Raw genomic sequence first — 20,318 nt, forward strand, 5'->3', positions numbered from 1 at the left:
CGAAAGTTATTCAATGAGGATGGGTCCAAGGTGGGCTTCTTGAGGAGAGGTCTCACCACCGCCTCCTTCAAGGCGGTGGGGAAGTGACCCTCACTCAGAGAAGCGGAGATGACCGCCAGGAACCAGCCTCGTGTCCCCTCTCGAGCTGCATATGCCAGCCAGGAAGGGCACGGGTCCAGTAAGCATGTGGAGGAGCTCAACCTCCTCATAATCCTGTCCACTTCCTTAGGAGTCACAGGATCAAATTCCTCCCAGATGACGTCGACAAGACTGTCCATGCCTTGTTCTTCCAGCTCAGCCCAGTTGGAGTCCAGGCCGGTTCGGATCCGAGCAATTTTATCCAGCAGATATTGACCGAATTCCTCGGCTCGACCCTGCAAGGGTTCCTCCCTCACCTCTTGGTTCAGTAGGGAGCGAGTCACCCTGAACAAGGCAGCCGGGCGATTATCTGCGGACGCGATGAGGGTGGAAAAGTAGTTGGATTTTGCCACCCTTATCGCAGCGAGATAAGACCTGGTGAGGATTCTTACATAAGAGTAGTCACCGCCAGTCAGGTCATAAATTATAAATGTGTTTGGACAGTTCAGAAACAGCCAGGCTTAATTCCCCGGGTATGTAAGTTGTAGCATTTGAGGAAGCCTCTGAGGATAGGTTAACAAAGGTCCATGATGTCTTGGTGTCTCAAACCCAAAGCCCAAAGTCCATTACTCAATGGATTGTAGAACAGTCTCTAACTGGAGATGGTGATGGGCAGATGGTGAACTGGAACTGAGGAATTGGCTCAGGGAAGTTCTCCAAACATGATTGGTATGACCATACTTTGTTTTTTTCAAGTCCCATGCCTCTTTCATTCGGTAGCTGACAACCACAGAGATGTCAAGTACCCACAATTGATGCATTCTCTCCATGATCGATCTGATTTCATGAATGATGATCTGTATGGAATGATGGGCTTGACCCAGGAGTGGACACTGTCTCAGTGCAAAAGTTGTTCAAGGTGCTGAAGAACATGATTACATTGTGCACATCTCAGGTTGTGGGTGACCTCGCAGAATTGCAGGATCTGGTTGAGCATTTTGGGCAGGCACCTCTGCAGCACTTGTCAGTGACGAGAAGTGCATTGCAGACTCCTGGACTTGGTGGGGAGAACTCTATCCCTCAACTGGATGTACCATAAGTACAGGTGAGGAAACACCAGGGAAAGCTCCTTGTTACTGGCTATGTTGATGTTAGGGATACTCAGCTCTCAGCTGTTGATGGATTGTGAGAGTAGATTCTTCCATGTGGCCTGCCCACCCTTCTGCTTTGGTGATAACTATGGAGTTCAGCTTAGATGGCTTGTTGAGCTGTCGCCCCAGGTAGCGAAAGACATCTTGTCACTGAAGAATATCAAACAGAATGGCAGGATTCTCTGCAAACTTCTCCAGCTGGGCCTTTTGCAGAAGCAGGATGGAGATGGAGAAGCAGGAAACTCCTAAGCCTCTGTCTTTGACATTGGAGTAAAAGTAACCTAAGGAAGTATCCTATGGTAGTCGTAACCAGACGACTGATTTTGGAGCAAATGAAACAGTCTAGTTTCTTCAAGGTGTTACAATGGGCATGACCTAGTACAAGCTCATGGGTGAATGTGGACACCAAGTATGTTTTCAGAAGTGCAAGCCATTGGTGAAGCTTAAGTGGTGCCTTAGGCTTAGAGACGTCTTGTCCACTGTGCCAGTATGTTTGGGGATGATTTGGTCCTTCCAGTTAAACTAGAGATCTAAGTATCTCACTGAGTCATTGGCCTGTAGGGTGTGGAGAGAATTGCCCACATACTGATAGAAAGTTGTTAGAAGGGGCATGCATTTATGCTTCCCACCTTTGATGCTGGTAAGGTTAAATGACTTCTTAGTGTTAAGCAATTTGGCTGAGTGGAACGCACTGAACAGATAGATGATCAAGTTTCTCTTGCAGCCTAGTGGATTTCTCTGCCAGGAGAATAAGGCCATCAGCATAAGCCAGACTGCCAATTTGTTGGCCAAGCTAAACGTATAACTGGAGTCTACACTACCGTGCATTTTTGTAGAATATGGGGTACTTCTCTAACAGTAGGGGGGGAACTCTTTTAACATTTACATTACACAGTGACTCTGTTAAACAGAAGTGTATGTTCAACTGTCTAATAATTTATTGTGTACAAACACAGAGGGATACAGGTGAGTTTGTGTGCCCATCCACAATATATTTCTATCCTATCATACTAGTGATTATCACGAAGCACTTTTCTGTTATATCAAATTTGCTTAAAGAAATTGATTAATTCACAGGAAATTCCCCCCTCCCTTCCTCCCAGCAATTTTGTAAGTCAAACATTCCTTGCCCACTACCTGGGAATTGCATTTAAAAAACATATTATAGTAATAGTAACAGAGTTGAAAGGGATCTTGAGGTTATCAGCTTAGGTAGGGCTGGGCTCCAAGATGACAAGTGGTCTAAGCCATCATCCTGTGAGATTTATGGCCAGAACAATTTTATTTCTTTTATTACACCGGTGGCACACAGCAATAAAAATATACCATACTGCTTTGTGAAACAAGGAAGATCACTTTATGTTGCATTGTATTTCAATACTTTTGCTATTGCAGCTGTACCCTCCTATCTAAATGATGCTCAATATTTCTGCCATATGCCAAACAGAATCATCTCTAATCCAAGTAATTCCCATGGATTTGTCTATGTCATAATCCATTTACTGTAATCCTGATGGTTTAAAATGCTTTCGTAGTGGGGATTTCTTGTGTTAGTTGCTTATTGTACTTGAAATAATGTAATGAATTACTTAGAATCAAACACTTTATTTTGTGTATTAGAAAGATAGTGAGCAACCTGAAGTAATTTATTAATTTTCTAAATTTTCTTTCTAGTGGTCTTGAGATGTATTGGATTTCCATAGTTCCTAGTTTACATAGTCATTTCTGAAGTCCAGCTCTTCTGGAAGTTGGAGCAAGTTATCCTAATAAAAGGTTCTTGTAAGGTTGTACATGTAGTCAGGCCAAGCACATAAAAAAGTCTACTACTGTGTTCCATGTCTTCATTGCTCAGACAGCTTGAAGGAAAACATGGACTCAGGTGTTGCCATTTAAGGATCCTGCCTAAGAAATGTCCTGATTTTTAATTTCACTCTTTAACCTTTTTTCCCTGGAGAATTTAGTCTCCAGATTAAATTAGTTGCGACATACACAATATTTCCCCCCCCCCCAAGAAACAGGCTATATTTTAGATCAGGGGAGTCCAACTTTGGCAACGTTACGTTTTGCAGACTTCATCTCCCAGAATTCCCTACCCACAAGACTTGAAGTCCACAAGTCTTAAAGTTGCCAAGGTTGGACACCCTTGTTCTACATGGATGCTTAAATAGTCTGCAGTAAAAGAGAGCTAGGATAGCGTAGTAGTTAAATCATTGGAGTGATGCTCTGGAGACCTAGGATTGAGTCCTCTGACAGCTATTGAAGACCATTGGCTGGCATTGGGTCAGGCCATGTCTCTAAGCCCAAAACACTCCACAGTGTTGTTGTAGAACAGGGGTCTTCAAACGTGGCCCTTATATGACTTGTGGACTTCAACTCCCAGAATTCCTCAGCCAGCATGCCTGGTTGAGGAATTCTGGGAGTTGAAGTCCACAAGTCATAAAAGGGCCACCTTTGAAGAACCCCGTTGTAGAAGATGGATAAATCAGGAGTAGGAAAATGCAAGGCACACCTCTATCAAACACATAAATAAATAAATGGACCTTTTTTCTGACCGTGGTGATGAGGCATGTTTTTACATACACACATGAATATGCAAATAAGTAGTGCCTGGCTAAACCTGGGTTGAAAGTTAAGCAGGGTTCGGCATAATTAGAAGTTACACAGAAGACTTCCAGGGAATACTCAGACTCTAGCTACGACTGGTAAATCAAAACCATCCTGGAAGAAGGCAGGGGCAAATGGCTTCTGTTCTGCTCTGTTGCCAAGATGTCAGGCTTGACTTAAAGGAAGCTTTATCATGCCTATAGATGACATCTACACACACACACACACACACACACACACACACACACACACTCCCCTTGGAGTTAATTACATTCCATGCCATTGACCAGAAGAAACAGGAAGGCAGGAAAAGGGAGCCTGGGGAAGTTCTTTGCCTCATTAGAAGAGAAAGTTTGCAAAGTAGGTGTTTGTGTGTCACAGGACTCTCATCTCAGACAAGGGCATGGGAGACTTCTCAGCTTGGCTTCTAACTGTGCTGTAAAAAATTGAGACAAACATTGGAAGTAAACTGACAAAACTGCGCATTTTAATGCCCCATGCTAGGGAGAAGCCGAGATTCCTTTCCCAGTCACTTAAAATGGGTATTTAGAGACTGGGATTAAGAAATTCAGTCTATTTCGTCTTTGCATATTCTGTATTGCCAATCCAAAGAGGGAATCGGTGTTACTGACAAATATATAAGAGAGGAGACTGCTGTTGATATGGAGACCAGTATGGAAATTAGTATTGGCATAGGAATCTTTTTCCTATAAGGGGAAAAACGGGTTTATTGGGATTGGACAAGACCCAATTCTGCTTCCTTCATTTCCCTCCTTTGCGTCTCTCCATTTTATAAACAGCACCCTAATAAATTTGAAGGGCTCCAATTGAGAAATAAACAAACTGAAAATAATTCAGCTTGAATGAACTGAGAGTCTACTGATCTCAGTTTTACGAACAAAGGATGCATTCTCCAGCCAATGCTTCCTAAACAATTTGGATATTAAATCATAAAAAATACATGCTGAAATAAATCTCAGGGCAATGATCATTTGCTCTGGTGATTCCTGAAGTAGGAAACCTATTATAAGGGTGTCTCACACTGTCTATTCATTCTAGAATTTTTCTCTAAAACTCTACAAAACTTAAGGTGATGATCAGAGTGCTGGTTATAGGTTAGATTAAAAACATAAAATATAAAAATGTATAAAGGGGGGACCAGGAATCATACACCATGTAGTTCCTTTGTTTTGTGGATAACCATGCAGGAGTTAACAAATTATATGGTTTTGGGGTGTTTTAAACTAAAGTAGAACCAAAGAGATCAAAAGCCATGAGCATATTAAGTTATCAGCTGGTGTAAGCAATCTTAAGGAGTCGGTGATCTTGCATGAGGTCCCAGTTCTGCTTCACTTGAGATTACTAATGGATTTTTTTAAATGGGCAGGTTTATATCATCATCATCATCATCATCATCATCATCATCATCATCATCTGAAGTCTCAAATTTCCAGGGAAATATGGATAAAGTAAATATGAAAGGTTTTTGCAAGCTTTAGTTGTCCATCTAACTGCCTGTGGAGCCCCAGCTAGGACTTAAAGGCTAGATGGTAGACTGCCCCCTACAGGCCGTCTGTCAAACAGCCTAAGCTTGCCAAGACACAGCATCCTCTTTTCTAATTATTTTAAGTTCTGGAGATGAATTTTTTTTTACCACCAGTTATAGGGAAAAAGTTGCAGATTTTCTCACCTTATTTGGTTGGTTCCTCTACTCTTCAGTCTGGAGTCAAGGTAAGTTTCTTTTCTTTTTTCTTTTAAAAAAGGGATAGAGATTGGAGAGGAGAAGGATGGTTTAGTTTTAGCACCTAATTGGGGAGGGAGGGGGGAAAGAGAAGATGAACATCTCCGTCCCTCCCATTTTTTTTAATTGAAGAAATGTAGTTTTCTGGGGGAGAGAGGGAGGGTGTTTGTTTAAGCAAGGGAAAGTTTTAGAAAGATGTCTTGAAGGTGCCTTTATGCAAGGGCTGACTTCCCAAAGCTTAGAAGCACAGGATAGCTTTGAAGCTTCCCAGCTGATGGGGGCAACTATTGCCACAGAAAGCTTGGAAAGTAGCAGCATTTTAAGGAGGTGTGGGGAGCAGGCATAAGTGCTTCTGGGGTCCCTTAGCAATGGAAATTTTGGGCTCAGTTGTGGTCATAAGCTGAGGAGTACCTGCAGTCTATAGGAGCTTCTGGCATTTTTTGACAGGGGGCTGCATTTGATTTTTCTTGGAAAACAATGGGCTCCTGGTGCTGACGGAAAAACATGTAGTTGTGTTTGATGTTTTGCTTGAGGAGGTCCTTAAATTATCTAGTACGTGTGCATTTTTTTTTTCATAGTATAGTTATCGGGAAAGATAAGTATTCTCAGGTTCCAGTTAAAGGAAGAAAAGGATTTGCCAAGAAATACAGAACATTCTGTGTATTGTTTCTGCCCTGATTAAGGGCTTTACATCTTGATGCTTGCGTGTGGTTCACTGCCTCTTCTAAACTGCTACTAGCTTGGTTTTCTTATATCCCTTAATGGGAAATTGAGTTTTATTATTATTGTTATTTATTTTTTTACCTTCCCATCTAAATGCTGTAAAGGAAAAGGAGGATAATGCCTCAGAAATCATGAAGCTACTAGGAATTCTGAGTTTTAGTAAATAATTTGTTGGATGTGGATCTCCTGGCATCAAATCCCATTTCATAACCTCAGGCCATTTTCTGTAGAAATAGCTGCTGTATTATATTCCCATTTTCTAAGCCACATTTGATTTCATACGGCACCTCAGAAACAGTCAATGGAGGGATGTAAGATGTTTAATTGATATCTTACATTTCTCTAATTCTGGATGGCAGGAGTAGATGATCTGGCGTCTTTCAGATGCATGTCTAGTTCCATAAGATTCTGTCAGCTTGGCACAACATTCCAGACTGTAGAGGTTGCTCCACAGTCTGAATGATCTGGGCTTCAGCTGAACCTGGGATAGCCAATAGATCTCGGTAGATGTCAAAGGGCGCATCATGAGTGCTGCATTAGGGGAATCCATGGAGTGATTAATAAGTATATATTTCTTCTTTGGATTGCTATTTTCTACAAATCGTTATCAATTCCTTTAAAAAAAGCAAGAATTAATAGTGGTTAGTTATCTCTGCCCAGATGAGTTGTAGTGGTGCATCAAGTGTAAACCAACACTTTATTGGTATATAAAGTAAATAAATGGCATATTTTATAAAATAAAATATTTTATATTGGTCTTTGTTTTTATATAGTATTTAATTGTTGTAAGCTGCCCAGAATGATGTCTTTAGCATTCCTCATTGTGAACTTACTTGATCACGTTTCTCTTTCCTTTCATTTGCTCTACTCTACTTTATTCCTCTGCTCTATTCCAGTTTTTACTCTGCTCTACTCCAATTCCCTATTGTTCTAATTCTCTAAGTATTGATTTCATAATCTTATTGGATTGTTTTTTTCATTCCTTGGCTGTTTATTCTTCATTTAAATCCTGTCTTGAATCAGTCATACTGTCCCCTCCCTAACATGCCTCTGTGGTTCTTACACTGCTGTGGAAGTTTTGGTCAAGGGTAGATATTGCAATGATCAAGATGTGTAGATCATACAATCAGACTGACCTCAGGCAAGGCCAGATTTGAAGCCCACCTAGTCCTTGGAGAAATGCTCCACATGAGGGCTTGTTTTCATATGAAGTGACCCATTTGCTTCTCCTGCCTTTCTGAAGTTGATCCATTTTAGGAAGCTGTCTCTGTTTCGCTGTAGCTTAGTATGAACTGGGTTTTAGGGAATAAACTTTAAAGCATAATTTCAGGCCAGAAAGAAAAACATGACTTTCATTCTATAGGTAAAGAGGATGTAATGGGTTATTTTCTCCTATCAAGATCAGATTCCTCTCTAGTGTGTCAAGCCTGGAGATTGTTGTTTGCTTTTCAGAGCTGCTACATTTGGGCTTGATATGGCAAAGGGCATGTTTTCTGAGTAAAGAACATTTTTAGCCTTGGTCAACCTTTTCACGGAAAAGAGGCAACAAACATGAAAATTACAGTGAACTCTCAAGGACTCTACCTACTAAGTAATTCAGTGTCTGGTATCTAATTATTTGTAATAATCATTGGCATTTATAGAGCACTTTCAAGTGTACAAAGCTCTCCATGTATTGCAATCCTTTACAACAACAAAGTAAGCAATGTTTATTATTTTCCTTGTTGCAAAATCATTGATTATTTAATATAATTTTATTTACAATCATTTTAGCCTCATAAACTCAAACTCAGCCCATGTAGATAGTTTGTGTCTGACTGTGTCAGGTGAATCTACAACATTTTTTTAATTCATTAATCCATATTTAAATTAATCCTGAGTAAGTATGACATACAATTACAAGCAAAGAAAAACCTGCCTAAGGCCTCTTTGGCTGTGAAAGATAATATTTCCAAAGATTTCTTGAGCTGTAACTCAATTTCTTCATATAATATATTGCAAGAGATTATCAATAACTAAATATTGCACACTAGTTTGCAGAACATAACAAATGTTAACCACATGTTGCATAGCTTCTTTACTATTGTGGGAAATTCTGTACTGGTAAACCTTTTACAAGAATTAAAATAATTCTGGAATTTCACAGGCTATCTTCATATTCCATGCTATGTTAGGCATGCAATATCTTGGCTGCAAGAAACTGGTTGACTACTAGATGGCAATAAAGTTAACAAAGTTGCTGCCATCTAGTGATTGTGTATATTTTTGTAGCTCCACATATGGTATATGAAATCACTGTCATTTTGAGTTTATGAATATCAAAATTACTCCAAATTCAGAATTGTAGAAATGCTGAATTAGATGACATAGTAGGATTAAGACTTTAATTAAAATCATGTCTGATTGAAGATGAGTGAAATAGCAGTACATGCAGTAATTAATATTCTAAGTAAACAAAGCAGCTTGGAAGATGATTTGAGAAGAGACAAATGACAAAGCTTAAAACTTTTAAATACTGGCTGCTTTCCTACTTCAAATTATCCCAGACTGCCCTGTTATGAAGCTGACATACTTAAACAAACAAACAAACAAACATATGGCTAACTCTTATTTAGACTTCAGAATACTTTATTCATTTCAGTATAGCATGAAAGAAAGGAAGGACATTCACGGTACAAGTTCTCACATGGAAAAAGAGGTCTTGATGTTCTTGAAGGTCTCCTTTTTACATTTATTGCATATGTCTTGACAAATTCAGATAATATGAGTTAAGAACATGAATGTTCTGGGTGCAAACAGTATATTTCTCTTTTGTATAGGGTAGGATTGTGACCATGGTTGTTTCTTGACAGTTCAGGGCAGATCGATTATTCAGTAATGTTCTTGGGGGGGGGGAATCATCTCAAAATCCAGAGAAGGGATTGTGAAGGGATTGGGATTGTAGAAATAATAATGTTATGGAATTATAATCTGCCTGCTCCCTCAACCCCTTTCCCTGCACCCCTTTCCATAAGTCAAAGCAGTTTGGGCTTTGCCTTATATAGACAATTTGCAGAGGTCTGTTCAAAGTAATCTTAGCATCTCAGCCTTTCCCAGGAAGACTTGCATACATCGTTTTAGTTACAAAATTCTTCATCAGGAAGCTCCTTTAGATATAAGGGATTCTCATTCCAGTGGTGGATCACCTGTCAGTTCTCCCTATTGAAAAGCTGCCTTACCAGACTGAGTCAAACTTCCCATCAAACTGACTCTGTTGGCTTTGGCTTTACTGTCTAGGGATGAGCAGGTGCAACTATACCTCTCACTGACTTTGCCTAAAAAAAAAAAAGCTAATGGTGCTTTTACCGGCTTTTCAGTCCTTTGAGCAGAGATCTGTAGTAGATAGAAGAGCCATCCTCTCCATGTGTTGCCTGCTAATGGGAGGAGGAACCTTGTGAAATTGTCAGCCCTGAAGTATATTGGACCAGAAAAATCACCTCTGGCACCATTAGAAAGTCCTTGACATGCAGTGTTACAACACTGATAAAAACTGATCCAGGAAAGTGTGGGAAAGTCTGGCAGATTGATTAGGCCTGGCCTTCTCTCTCTGCCTCCCCTACACATGGTCACCCAGGAATGCTGCTTTGTTGTTTGCACTGAGTGGTTAAAGTCCTTGTGAAGAATGAGTGGCATTCCACAGGGCCCTCACAGAGATGATAAACGAGAGTTGTGTTTGTATGCAAGAGAGAGAATGATTTAAGATGAGGAAGATTTGATAAGATGGCTGTACTTCTGTTTAGTAATTATGCTTGGCTTAACTTGCCAGCTGAGCAAAAGAAGTAAATTAAGGGAGCAAATCTTGCACATGGGAAACAATCTCTTTGAAATACACCTGTATTAAACTAAACATATATTTGATGGTTCCAGATGAACTTCTATTCATTTCATTCTTTTTGCCATAAAATATCACAATGAATCTAGTGTGAAAATAGTTCTGGCATTATTTTCCACTCCAGTTATCATTGAATAAGGTTGTGTTAAGTCTGCAAAAGATGCATGCAGGTTCTTCATTAACTAAAACTAAATTATGTAATCCGAGAACATTATACCAGCAATTTAAAATATATATTAAACTAGTAATTATTAATAACATCTCAAAATTCACATTTTAAAGAAATGTAAAACTTTTAAATTGGGAAGAAGAAAAGTATCAATTTGTCGCAATAAGATATCTCCTTTGTCTCTAAAGATCTGACAATTGTCAGCATGCTTTAGTGGAAAGAGTGCCAAGCCTGTTTTCAGTCTTTGCTTTCTATATAGCTGGGGAACTTGAAGACAATTATATAATTGCACAATTTCACCTAAGTAGGGTTTCAGTGGACTGTTCTGGCCATTTAAGATTACCTGAAACTTACAGGAACAGGCATGTTTATTTTGTGAATCAGACATACCTTTTATATGATAGTTAATTCAAATTTATATCCAGCCACTGATGCAGAAGAGAATATTGTTGAGTTCTATAATCAATTTTAGTTTGAAATTAACAGAGCATGCAACCAAGATGTGTTGGTTAGAGTTGAAAAATGGAATGCCAATATAGGTCCTGCCAATCAAATAATTGCTTCATTACAAATACATTCTTCAGATAATCAAAATGACATCTGTGTAGATCAACATCATCAGACAGAGCACACAAAAATCAAACTGACTATAACATTAGTGCAAGGAAGTAAAGACCTCTGTTGTAACAGTACAGATATGGCCAGAGGATGAATGTGGCACAGATCACGAACTATTCATGGTCAAGCTAAGGTAGAAGAATAAATAATCCAGTTTCCAAAATATAATCAGGAATTATTTAAAATCCTGAACCTCATTCATGGGGAACCAGTGAACAGAGACCAAGAAACATAAAAAAAACCAAACTGGATGTCAGAGCAGATGGTGAAATTTGCCAAGAATAGGAGAGAAGCCAAAGCCAAAGCCAAAGCAAAAAAAAAAAAGTCAAAATCTCTGGAAGGAATATCAGAGATGTAAGAAGAGCAATTATTTCAATGACATCTGTAAAGACACTGAAGATGGAAATAATATGAAAAAAAATGAGGAAGTCTTCCAAAAGATCTCCAAAGTCAAAAGAAAGTTCCATTGCAAATTGGTATGTTAAAGATTGCCAATGAACAGATAATAATCAATTTGAAGAAGATCAAAGATGGAAGGAGTTAGGGAAGGAGTATACAGAATTTCTCTATTATAGTGATATCAACACTCAAAACACCTTAAAAAATCTCTGCCTGAAAGAGCCTCTGATACTTGAAGGCCATCATAGGGCAAGAAGCCATACTCTGGATGGAACATCTTGAAACTGACAGGCTCCAGGTCAGCAAATGTGTGAAACAAAGCTATATATTTATTTATTCAACCCATATGTTGATTAAAGGAAGCTGTATTGGAATCTGGTCATGATTTTGAAATTGGAGGAAGAAATAACAATAATTTCTGCATGCTGATTCACTATGTAAATTACCTGCAACCTATTGCAATACAAGTCAAGGAACACAGTGAAGAAATAGCGCTACCAGCATCCGGCTTTTATAATTCGCTATAAAAAAACACCAAAGTGATGGATAGCTTCTTTCTTTTAGAATTTAGTATCCATACTAAAAGACCTAGTAGTCAAAAATACAGTAGAGAGTAGCATTTGGTAGGGTAGCAATGAAAGTTATGACACATCTGTACCTACAAAAATTAGCATTGTGCAGACAATGAGTTTTCCTCCGATTAGTTTAGTTTAGTTTAGTTTATTAATATTTCTATACCGCCCTTCTCCCGAAGGACTCAGGGCGGTGTACAGGGCAAGAATAAAACATAAAGTTACAAAAATTAAAAAGTTATTAAATACATGCCCATAAAAAACAATAAATACATTAATAAAACCCCCAATAAAATGATAATAAAACCCCCAGCAATCCCACCCTCAGGCCAGGCCGGCTTGTTCGAACAGGTATGTTTTCAGATCGCGGCGAAAGGAGCGAAGATCCGGCGCCGTCCGCAGCTCAACCGGTAACTGGTTCCATAGCTCCGGAGCGCCCACAGAGAAAGATCTCCCCCTGGGGGCCACCAGTCTACATTCTCTGACCGGTGGCACCCTGAGGAGTCCCTCTCTGTGGGAACGCACAGGGCGGAGGGAAGTTGACGCCGGCTTTGAAGAAACAGCATAGAAGGGGTATTGATCCTTTGGAGCTTTAATTTTGGAGAAGATTCTAGAGAATACTATGGTAGCATGGAAAAAAACCCAAACAAATAGAACAAATCAATTCAGAGTTCTTACTTGAGGCACAAATAATGAGCACAAACGCTTACATTTTGAAAAAGTTTTGCAAAATCCAGCCCTGCTGGATTTAGTCTATAATGCTAGGAAAAATGGAGGGAAAGAAAAGAAGGAGACAACCAATGGCAAGATGGATAAACTTGACTGCAACAATAATGAATATACCATTGAGAGACTTAAGAGGCAAGGCTAAAGATAGATCATCCTGGAGAAAACCCCAAATTTATATATACAATATTTGTGCACGTGTACATTTGTGTGAGAGGAACAGATGGACAAAAGCCTGTGTTTTGAAAAAAAATATATCTTGTATTAATATGTTCGTTTTCTTGAAAAGTGTCTTTGTGACCGTTATCAGTTTTTCTCTATATTTTTTGATCATGCAATTTCTGCCACTATTTGGGATTATTTCTCTTCATCCTCTTCAGTCACATTGGTCTTTATCCAGTAGGGGCAACCCTCCTGATGTTTGCTGATGATACTGCAACATTACACCTGATGTGATGATACTGTGAAAATGGATGACTATAAATAAAACTAGACATCAGCACACATGCACACACAAACAATCTGGTTAAACAGCATTGAAGGCAATTTTGTCTGAGAACAAGGAAGATGGGAAGAAATACTAAATAAATGAAATATTAAAATAAAAGTACCAAATGACTGAACTAATTTCAATTATTCAACTTTTAAAGCAAATACTTAATGACTGAACATTTGATTCAGTCCTTATCCCTAAAATTATCAATCTTGAAGTCAGTTCAATATTGAGTCCTCTAATGAAGTTCAGCTCCTGAAAATTGCATCCAGGCAATTTTCTGGACAATATTATGCCAGGGCATTTTTTTTCACCTTCACAGTTTAGCCCACAACTTTAGAATACTATTAGCTGTTAACCAAAGAGGGAGGTATCAAGATGATGGCATTTGCTTTTTTCTCTTTCTTTTACATTTGTGTCTGTAAATAATGTTTGCACTTTGAAGGTGGGACTCTGTCTTTCTTTCTTGCCATACTGTATATTCTCATTAGAAAGTTGATTGCACACTTGGCATCTTGAAATTACTTGGCATCAATTAATGAAACATTTTGCAAGCTTCAAATGTGCTCCTTTATATTACACCTTTTTAAAAAAAAATTATCTGGCAAATGTTTCCTAAACTTTTTTTAGATAGCTTAAGTCAACTATAGACAGCCTATATCTTCTGGATATTCCAGGCAGATTCTCATTTTTATTCAAAATCGGCTTAACAGATGTGGAACTTTTCAGTGAAACAACTGTTAGATGAAAATTTAGTTCCAAGGAAGTCTTGAATTAATGTAAAAATGTACATTGGCTTTTATTTATTAGTTCTTATATTAAAGAAAACCTAAGAAACATTGTTCTCACAGCTGTTTCAGACTGTATACCCAAATTGGTTTAAAGCCATTACAAATCTAAGATTTACTATATGATCTGATAGGCACAAGACTTTACTTTCTAAACTATCTCTTTGCTTCTCCATTGCTGGGATATGGCAGTAATGGGGCCATTCATTGGGTACAGCTACAGCCATTTTTTGAAATAGTGATCCAGTATTGAAATGGGTATTTATGAGAATAAGCTCCAAGTCCTCAAGAAAAGATCAGGCTCTAATTCTCCTTTTGTTCCCTGGGATTCGAACAAAAAGGAAAAATGCAATGGCCTCCCTATTATACAGACATTTTTGTTGGGTAACAATAGCACAATTGTTATTTGTAGTTATCTTGTAGTAAAATTGGTAAATTGAAAAGAATCGAGAAGAGGATTAGAAGATTGATAAATGTTCTATCATATACAAATGTTTTAATTAGGGTACATTTATTTTTGAGAGATAGAGATAAATTATTGTAAAGGCCTTAGGACAGGATGGGAATTGGAGAGTTAAAACATTCCCACTTCACTTGCATCACAACCTTGATGCAACTTCTTGATTAGATATTTCCACAGTCTAGTGAAGAGTGTTTGGGCTTGAAGTACTATTGACACTTGTTTAGCTCTGGGTAAAATTTAAACAACACTTATCACAATTGTGACACTTCTGGAAGGCCACACTGGTTTAATAGTTCATTTCATACCACCTCCTACTTTGAATTTTGCTTCTGTCTATCTATTTAGACCTTGAAGAAGAAAAGGGAACAGGGAAGCTTTATCTGGGTTAGCTGATAATTTGCTGCAGCAGGCCAGTTTCTCTGAGTGTATTTACTACCTTCACTTTCTACAAGTATTTAATCTCAATTTCCCTCCCCAGTCAGTCCAAATCAGTTGGAAACTGCCATTATCTTTATGGTTGCTAGGCTAAAAATGTAGGGAACATGCTGAAATCATCATAACACAACTTGTTAATTAAAAACACTTGAAATTGCTGATCAAGAGGCAAAGCAATCGTGATGGAAAATTGGCTAGGCAAGAGTGCACTCCTTCCACCTCTTCATCTTGTGTGGAATTCAGGTTCCTTGGATCCCAGTGTGAAGAACGCCCCCCCCCAAATGTTAGAGAAATAAACTTATTCCTATGTGCTTCGGTAGCAAAGCAAGATTAAATGAGCTCCCTTGCAAATCACCTCCTTTTATTTAAATAGCTACTGTAGCCGAAGGAAATAAGACTGCTAGGTTGTACTCTCAAGCAAATATTTAAGACATATTTGTCTTTAACTTGCCTGAAGTCAATGAGATGCAATTTGCTTAATTCAGGGGTAGGTAACATACATAAATCACCACACAAAATTGTTGGCAGAGTCCTACGAATAAACCTTTCAAGCTTCCCAAATGGCATGATGCCATCTTTGAACCGTATGTGTTTATTCAGTGAGTGATATATAATATAGACAGAGCATCAGTGTGTTTTCCTGTTATAAACTCTCACTAAATAGTGTTGAACTAATTGAATTTTATGCCTCGGCTAGTATGATGATAATAAAATGGGTAATGGAACATAACTGCAGCACCTTGAAAGCTGGTGTTAGGATGGCTGAGAAATTAAAGGCACCTTTAGATACAGTAGCCTTTTTATCTGACATCTGATATGCAGAGATACCCACTCTATTAAAAGTGGAGGGAATAATATCCTGTATTTATACACTGGAATAAACATAGCACCTAGGTTGGGTGTTTTTGATTTAAATTAGGTTAAACAAAACCAGTGAAGAATCTAAATAGCAGGCACTCCAACACAGAGGGGGGAACTGGTGAAGGATGAGCTAGCTATTCAATCAGATCATTTAGTGAGAAAATAAGAAAGCAACAGCAGCTCTCCTCTTTTGTACCTCATTCTAAGACATACAGTATATCAATAAAAATACTTCCTAACAAACCTTTCAGTCTTTGGAGATGATCATTTTATTAATTCTTTTTTCCACTAATGCTCTCTTGGCTGGGGAACTCTTGAGAGTTGAAGCCTGCACCTCTTCAAGTGTCAAGATTAAATAACACTGCTCTGAAGTTTAAATGAAGAGATATTAAAGGTTATTACTGTATTCTCTCAGACTAAAACAGCATTTAAAAACTTCAGCAACTTGAAGAGGCTTGGCATTAAATTTCCATAGTTCCCCAGCCACGGTACCCAAAACTGAAGTCTACACATCATAAATTTGTCAAATTTTAAATTTAAGGTTGCATTTTAGCTAAAGGTCTCAAGCTATTTTATTTACTAGCTAAACCTATGTGGCCAGGAATAAGCACCCCCAAATTCAATTGGGACTTAGCTCCGTTATTAAGTTTCGGTTACACAAACTGCATACAATATAACCTATATTTATTAAATCTGATATTTAAAAAAATCTAATATTGCTCTTTCAGGTCACAGTTTGTGTAGCTGGATTCTAGTTCTTTTTGTACATTCTTAATAATGCCTGGAGAACATGCTTGAATCCTTATTGATGATTTGCATATAAGTAAAGTTACTTGATTTCTTTCTATGTAGACCGAAATAGGCCAACTAATGCAATACGTACTTGCTTGATATGCAATTCAAAGACACCTTTGTGCAATTTTCAAGGGACGTACATTTTGACTGAATGTAATTCTGTGAATAGGACTGTGGTTTTCCTACTCTTGACCTGTAAAATTTCATCAAGATTGGAAAGTCAACTTGACATATTGCATATAACATAGGAGATCCTATCTTTTATAATAATTCCTGATCATGCAGAGGGCAGAGAGGGTGGCCTTGAAGGGCAGTGGGGATAAGCATGGCTTAAGTCCATTCCAAGAAACTATTTTTTTAAAAAATGCCTCAGACAGGCCGCTCCCTAATGCACATAAAGATAAAGTGAGGAAAAAAAGGAAATATATGCAGACTGCAAGATTCTGTTATTATAGCTATTCTAATAAAAGTGTTTAAGATTTATATGGCATTTGTTTCTTAGTCTGATTTACCCTATCCTATAGGGTCACAGAGTGAACACCTGTTACTCGTCCCAGCTTCTGCCAACCTAGCAGTTTAAAAGGATGTAAAAATGCAAGTAGAAAAAATAGGGACCACCACTATGGTGGGAAGGTAACAGCGTTCTGTGTGCCTTTGGTGTCTAGTCATGCCGGCCACATGACCACAGAGACGTCCTCAGACAAGTGCTGGCTCTTCGGCTTTGAAACGGAGATGAGCACCGGCCCCTAGAGTTGGAAACAACTAGCACGCATGTGTGGGGCAACCTTTACCTTTACCTATAGGGTCGGCACAGAGGTAGCTGCTTATGTGTATCCAGCAAGTAAGTGTGTAGATTTTATCAAAGTTTTTTAATGAGTCTATGGCAACCAAAAGCATAGACAATGATTTGTCAAAAATTTCACAGAAAAAATGAGTAAAAAAACCCCTTAAAATTGGTAAGATAAAATGTATTTATCTGATCATTTATCCATTTCTGTATCAGGAAATCTAGGAAGATAAAAATGCTGCATAAAAATATCTCTAAAATAAATAATCCTTACCTGCTATGTGATAAAGTGAGATGTTTGAACTAGAATAATTTGAATTTTGGAACTGGAATTAATTATTGGTTTTTTTAATAGGGAAATATTTAGTGTGACTGACTTAGAGTTATATACATTATATTTAGCACTTTGTTTTGTAATTGTGAATAGAATAATCTTTCTGCAAGGATTTAGAAACCATTTTCTAAATTTGCTTATTTACTTCTGGATATGTTTAAAAAGTGGGTTTAGCCAAAATATTTTTGTTTGTCTTTTTTTTTTAGGAATTAATCTGGGAATTTATAAGGCAGTTACTTTGCTGATCAATAGCATTCAAAACAGATTGTACCTGAAAGCCTAAAAAAATAAACCTATTTTAAGAAGCCATTAATGAGATAGTCATAAATGGTTTGGAAAATATGTATCAGCTTCTCTGAGTGAAAGCACCAGCGCAAGAGAGTGCAAAATCTCTGCGCAGGGGAAGTTGTTGATGTCAAAAAGATTTTAATAACCCTGAAGTGTAATTAACAAGTGTGGTTCTCTGTCATCGTACATTGTCCCCTCCTTGGATAGCTCTAATTATGTTTCGTGCCTTCTCTTTCAACTCACCTTATCTTCTCTTCTGATCCCTTTTGGATGGAGGAAGGGTCAGAAGTTCTCTGAAGGCTCTTTGTTTTTCTCACTCAGGTATTAAATTGATGGCACAACAATCTTGCAGTCTATTTGGCTTGCTTTTCTGGTCGATCTAAATGTAGGCCTTGTATTACCTCCTTCTCTCCTCCCTCCCTCCCCCCAGCTCACCCGTTCTTCCACCCAGTGTAAATCTTATGCTGGGCACCCAAAGAATGGGCTGGAGGAATGTGCTAGAACAGAGACAAATTGTTCAAACTCTGCAAAGAAGGAAAAAGAAAAGAGGAGGGGAGGCGGATCAAGGGGACAGCTGGGAAAAGAAGAAAAGCATCCCTTGTCAGTTGAGGTCCTTTGGAGATATGTGGAGAATAGCAAAGTTCATGCTTTTTTTTATTAAAAAAAAAGCCGGTTGGGGGTGGAGGGAACCTCCCTTCAACAGGAGCATAGCTTTGCCTGCACAGTGGCCTGCTCAGAAAGGTGACATTTGAGAGAACAATTGCCGGGCTGTTCCTCCATGTCTGCTGCTATGAAAGAGGCTTAAGAAAAGGTGTCCTTGGACTAGTGTTAATAGTCATCTTCATCATTCCTTCCTTCATGTGCTTTCTAGCAAACACGGACTTATGAAATAGGGGCACCCGGCTCATAAACAAAGCACTATAAAAGATAGATGGTGGGACTCACCAGACTCATTTCCCTGCTGCTAGCACTGCAGCAACAGCCTGCTGACCCCAATGTGGCTGCTTCCTTCCCTCAGATCCTGACCTGGTTGGGCTTGACGACCTCACCCCTCCACCATTTCCAGGATTAGGGCTTTGTGAATCTCAAGGGTTGTTTCCCCCCCTCTTTTTCTTAGAAAAGAATTTGATTGAATGAATAGAGGATGTTTGATAAGGGTTATGCCAGAGTTTGCTTTGGAATAAGATTTTCTTTTTTTTTTGTTTTACTGTTTTTGCATTGTTTCAGCATCCTTCTTTCAAGAGCTGTCATCCTTGGCCTGTGGAAAGTATGTGTTGATGTATTGGCCAAGCAAGTTGTAGCAAAGGCCTACTTAGTGCCACGTAGGTTGCGTGGACCACAGTTTGCCTTTAGGAAAAGTCTGTCTATGACAAGAAGAAACCAAGTTGGTCTTATCCCAAGAATGGACAAGATTCCTGCCTCTAGAAATGGGCCATGATTCACTCCACTGAAAAGGCTGGAAATCAGAAACCATGGTGTGTATTCTTCTTTAAAGAACTCAGCATGTTGGTGAAAAACAATGCATTTTTGCTTTGTTCTGGGCATCTGAAAAATATCTCTTATTTTTTCTTCAGATCCACACTTATGCTGACATTAATGTACCTAAAGGTAAGAAGAAACAATGGCTTAACAGCAAACAAAGGGCTGCTCTTTTGTCTTGCCTTCTGAAGAGTTTTGCTTTAAATGAGTTTTTGAATTCAACTTTTGAAATAGTCCTTTGCCCTAGGCAAATTATTGTTGGATACTGCTGAATGAACGTTACAGAGAGTATTAGGTATACTTTGAGGCTGGTATTTTTCCTGCCATTTTTTGGTTGATGTCTTTTGACTTCTATGAAGTAAACAAGTGACAAATACAGTCAAAGGTACCTTAATACTTAATACCTTATAGAAAGGTTGGTTGTTGTGAGTTTTAGACATTGAATAGCTTTCTATCTGCAAATTTGGGTGTAAGATGGTAAAAACTGAAAGAGTAGAAAATACAGCATCCTACTCGTCTGTCTGTCTGTCTGTCTGTCTGTCTGTCTGTCTGTCTGTCTCTCTCTCTCTCTCTCTCTCTCTCTCTCTCTCTCTATCTCTCTCTATCTATCTATCTCTCTATCTATCTATCCTAGGTATATATTGGTTCAAATGTTTGGTGGGAATTTTAACAAAGTTTTCCCCCAAGTTCCAGCTTGCTTAGTTAGTTAGTCTATCTTTTGGTGTCCTTTGGAGAATATGGAGAATAGCCAAATACTTTTGGATGGTTCTGAGATTGAATCCTTTGTTCCAAAGCTGTTGACTGTGTTATATTGCATAATCTACTTCTACTCACAATTGTTTATTACCAAATGTCTTGAAAGCAGTTGAACATGCAAACTGGAAATCTGCTGTTATTTTTTTATTCCTAATTAAATTCCATTATCCTGTAATTCTTTCAAAGC

At 38.5% G+C, this 20,318-nt stretch overlaps 2 long non-coding RNA genes across 3 annotated transcripts in view; one reads left to right on the forward strand and one right to left on the reverse strand.

Annotated features, from left to right (window-relative positions):
- Nucleotides 1–12,714: 12,714 nt before the first annotated feature.
- Nucleotides 12,715–18,291, reverse strand: LOC310633681. The gene is made up of 3 exons (XR_014491077.1): nt 18,140–18,291; nt 16,628–16,680; nt 12,715–13,113 (listed from the first exon to the last, which is right to left on the reverse strand). It is a non-coding gene; the product is annotated as an uncharacterized lncRNA (long non-coding RNA).
- A 502-nt stretch (nt 18,292–18,793) lies between these two features.
- Nucleotides 18,794–20,318, forward strand: part of LOC310633611 — an 87,975-nt gene continuing 86,450 nt past the window's right edge. For both annotated transcript variants that reach the window (XR_014491036.1, XR_014491037.1), the window contains exons 1-2: nt 18,794–19,371; nt 19,471–19,504. This is a non-coding gene — a long non-coding RNA (uncharacterized lncRNA). The remainder of the gene's footprint in view (nt 19,372–19,470; nt 19,505–20,318) is intronic.

The sequence above is a fragment of the Vipera ursinii genome (assembly GCF_947247035.1).
Source record: "Vipera ursinii genome assembly, chromosome: 2".
Lineage (NCBI taxonomy): Eukaryota > Metazoa > Chordata > Lepidosauria > Squamata > Viperidae > Vipera > Vipera ursinii.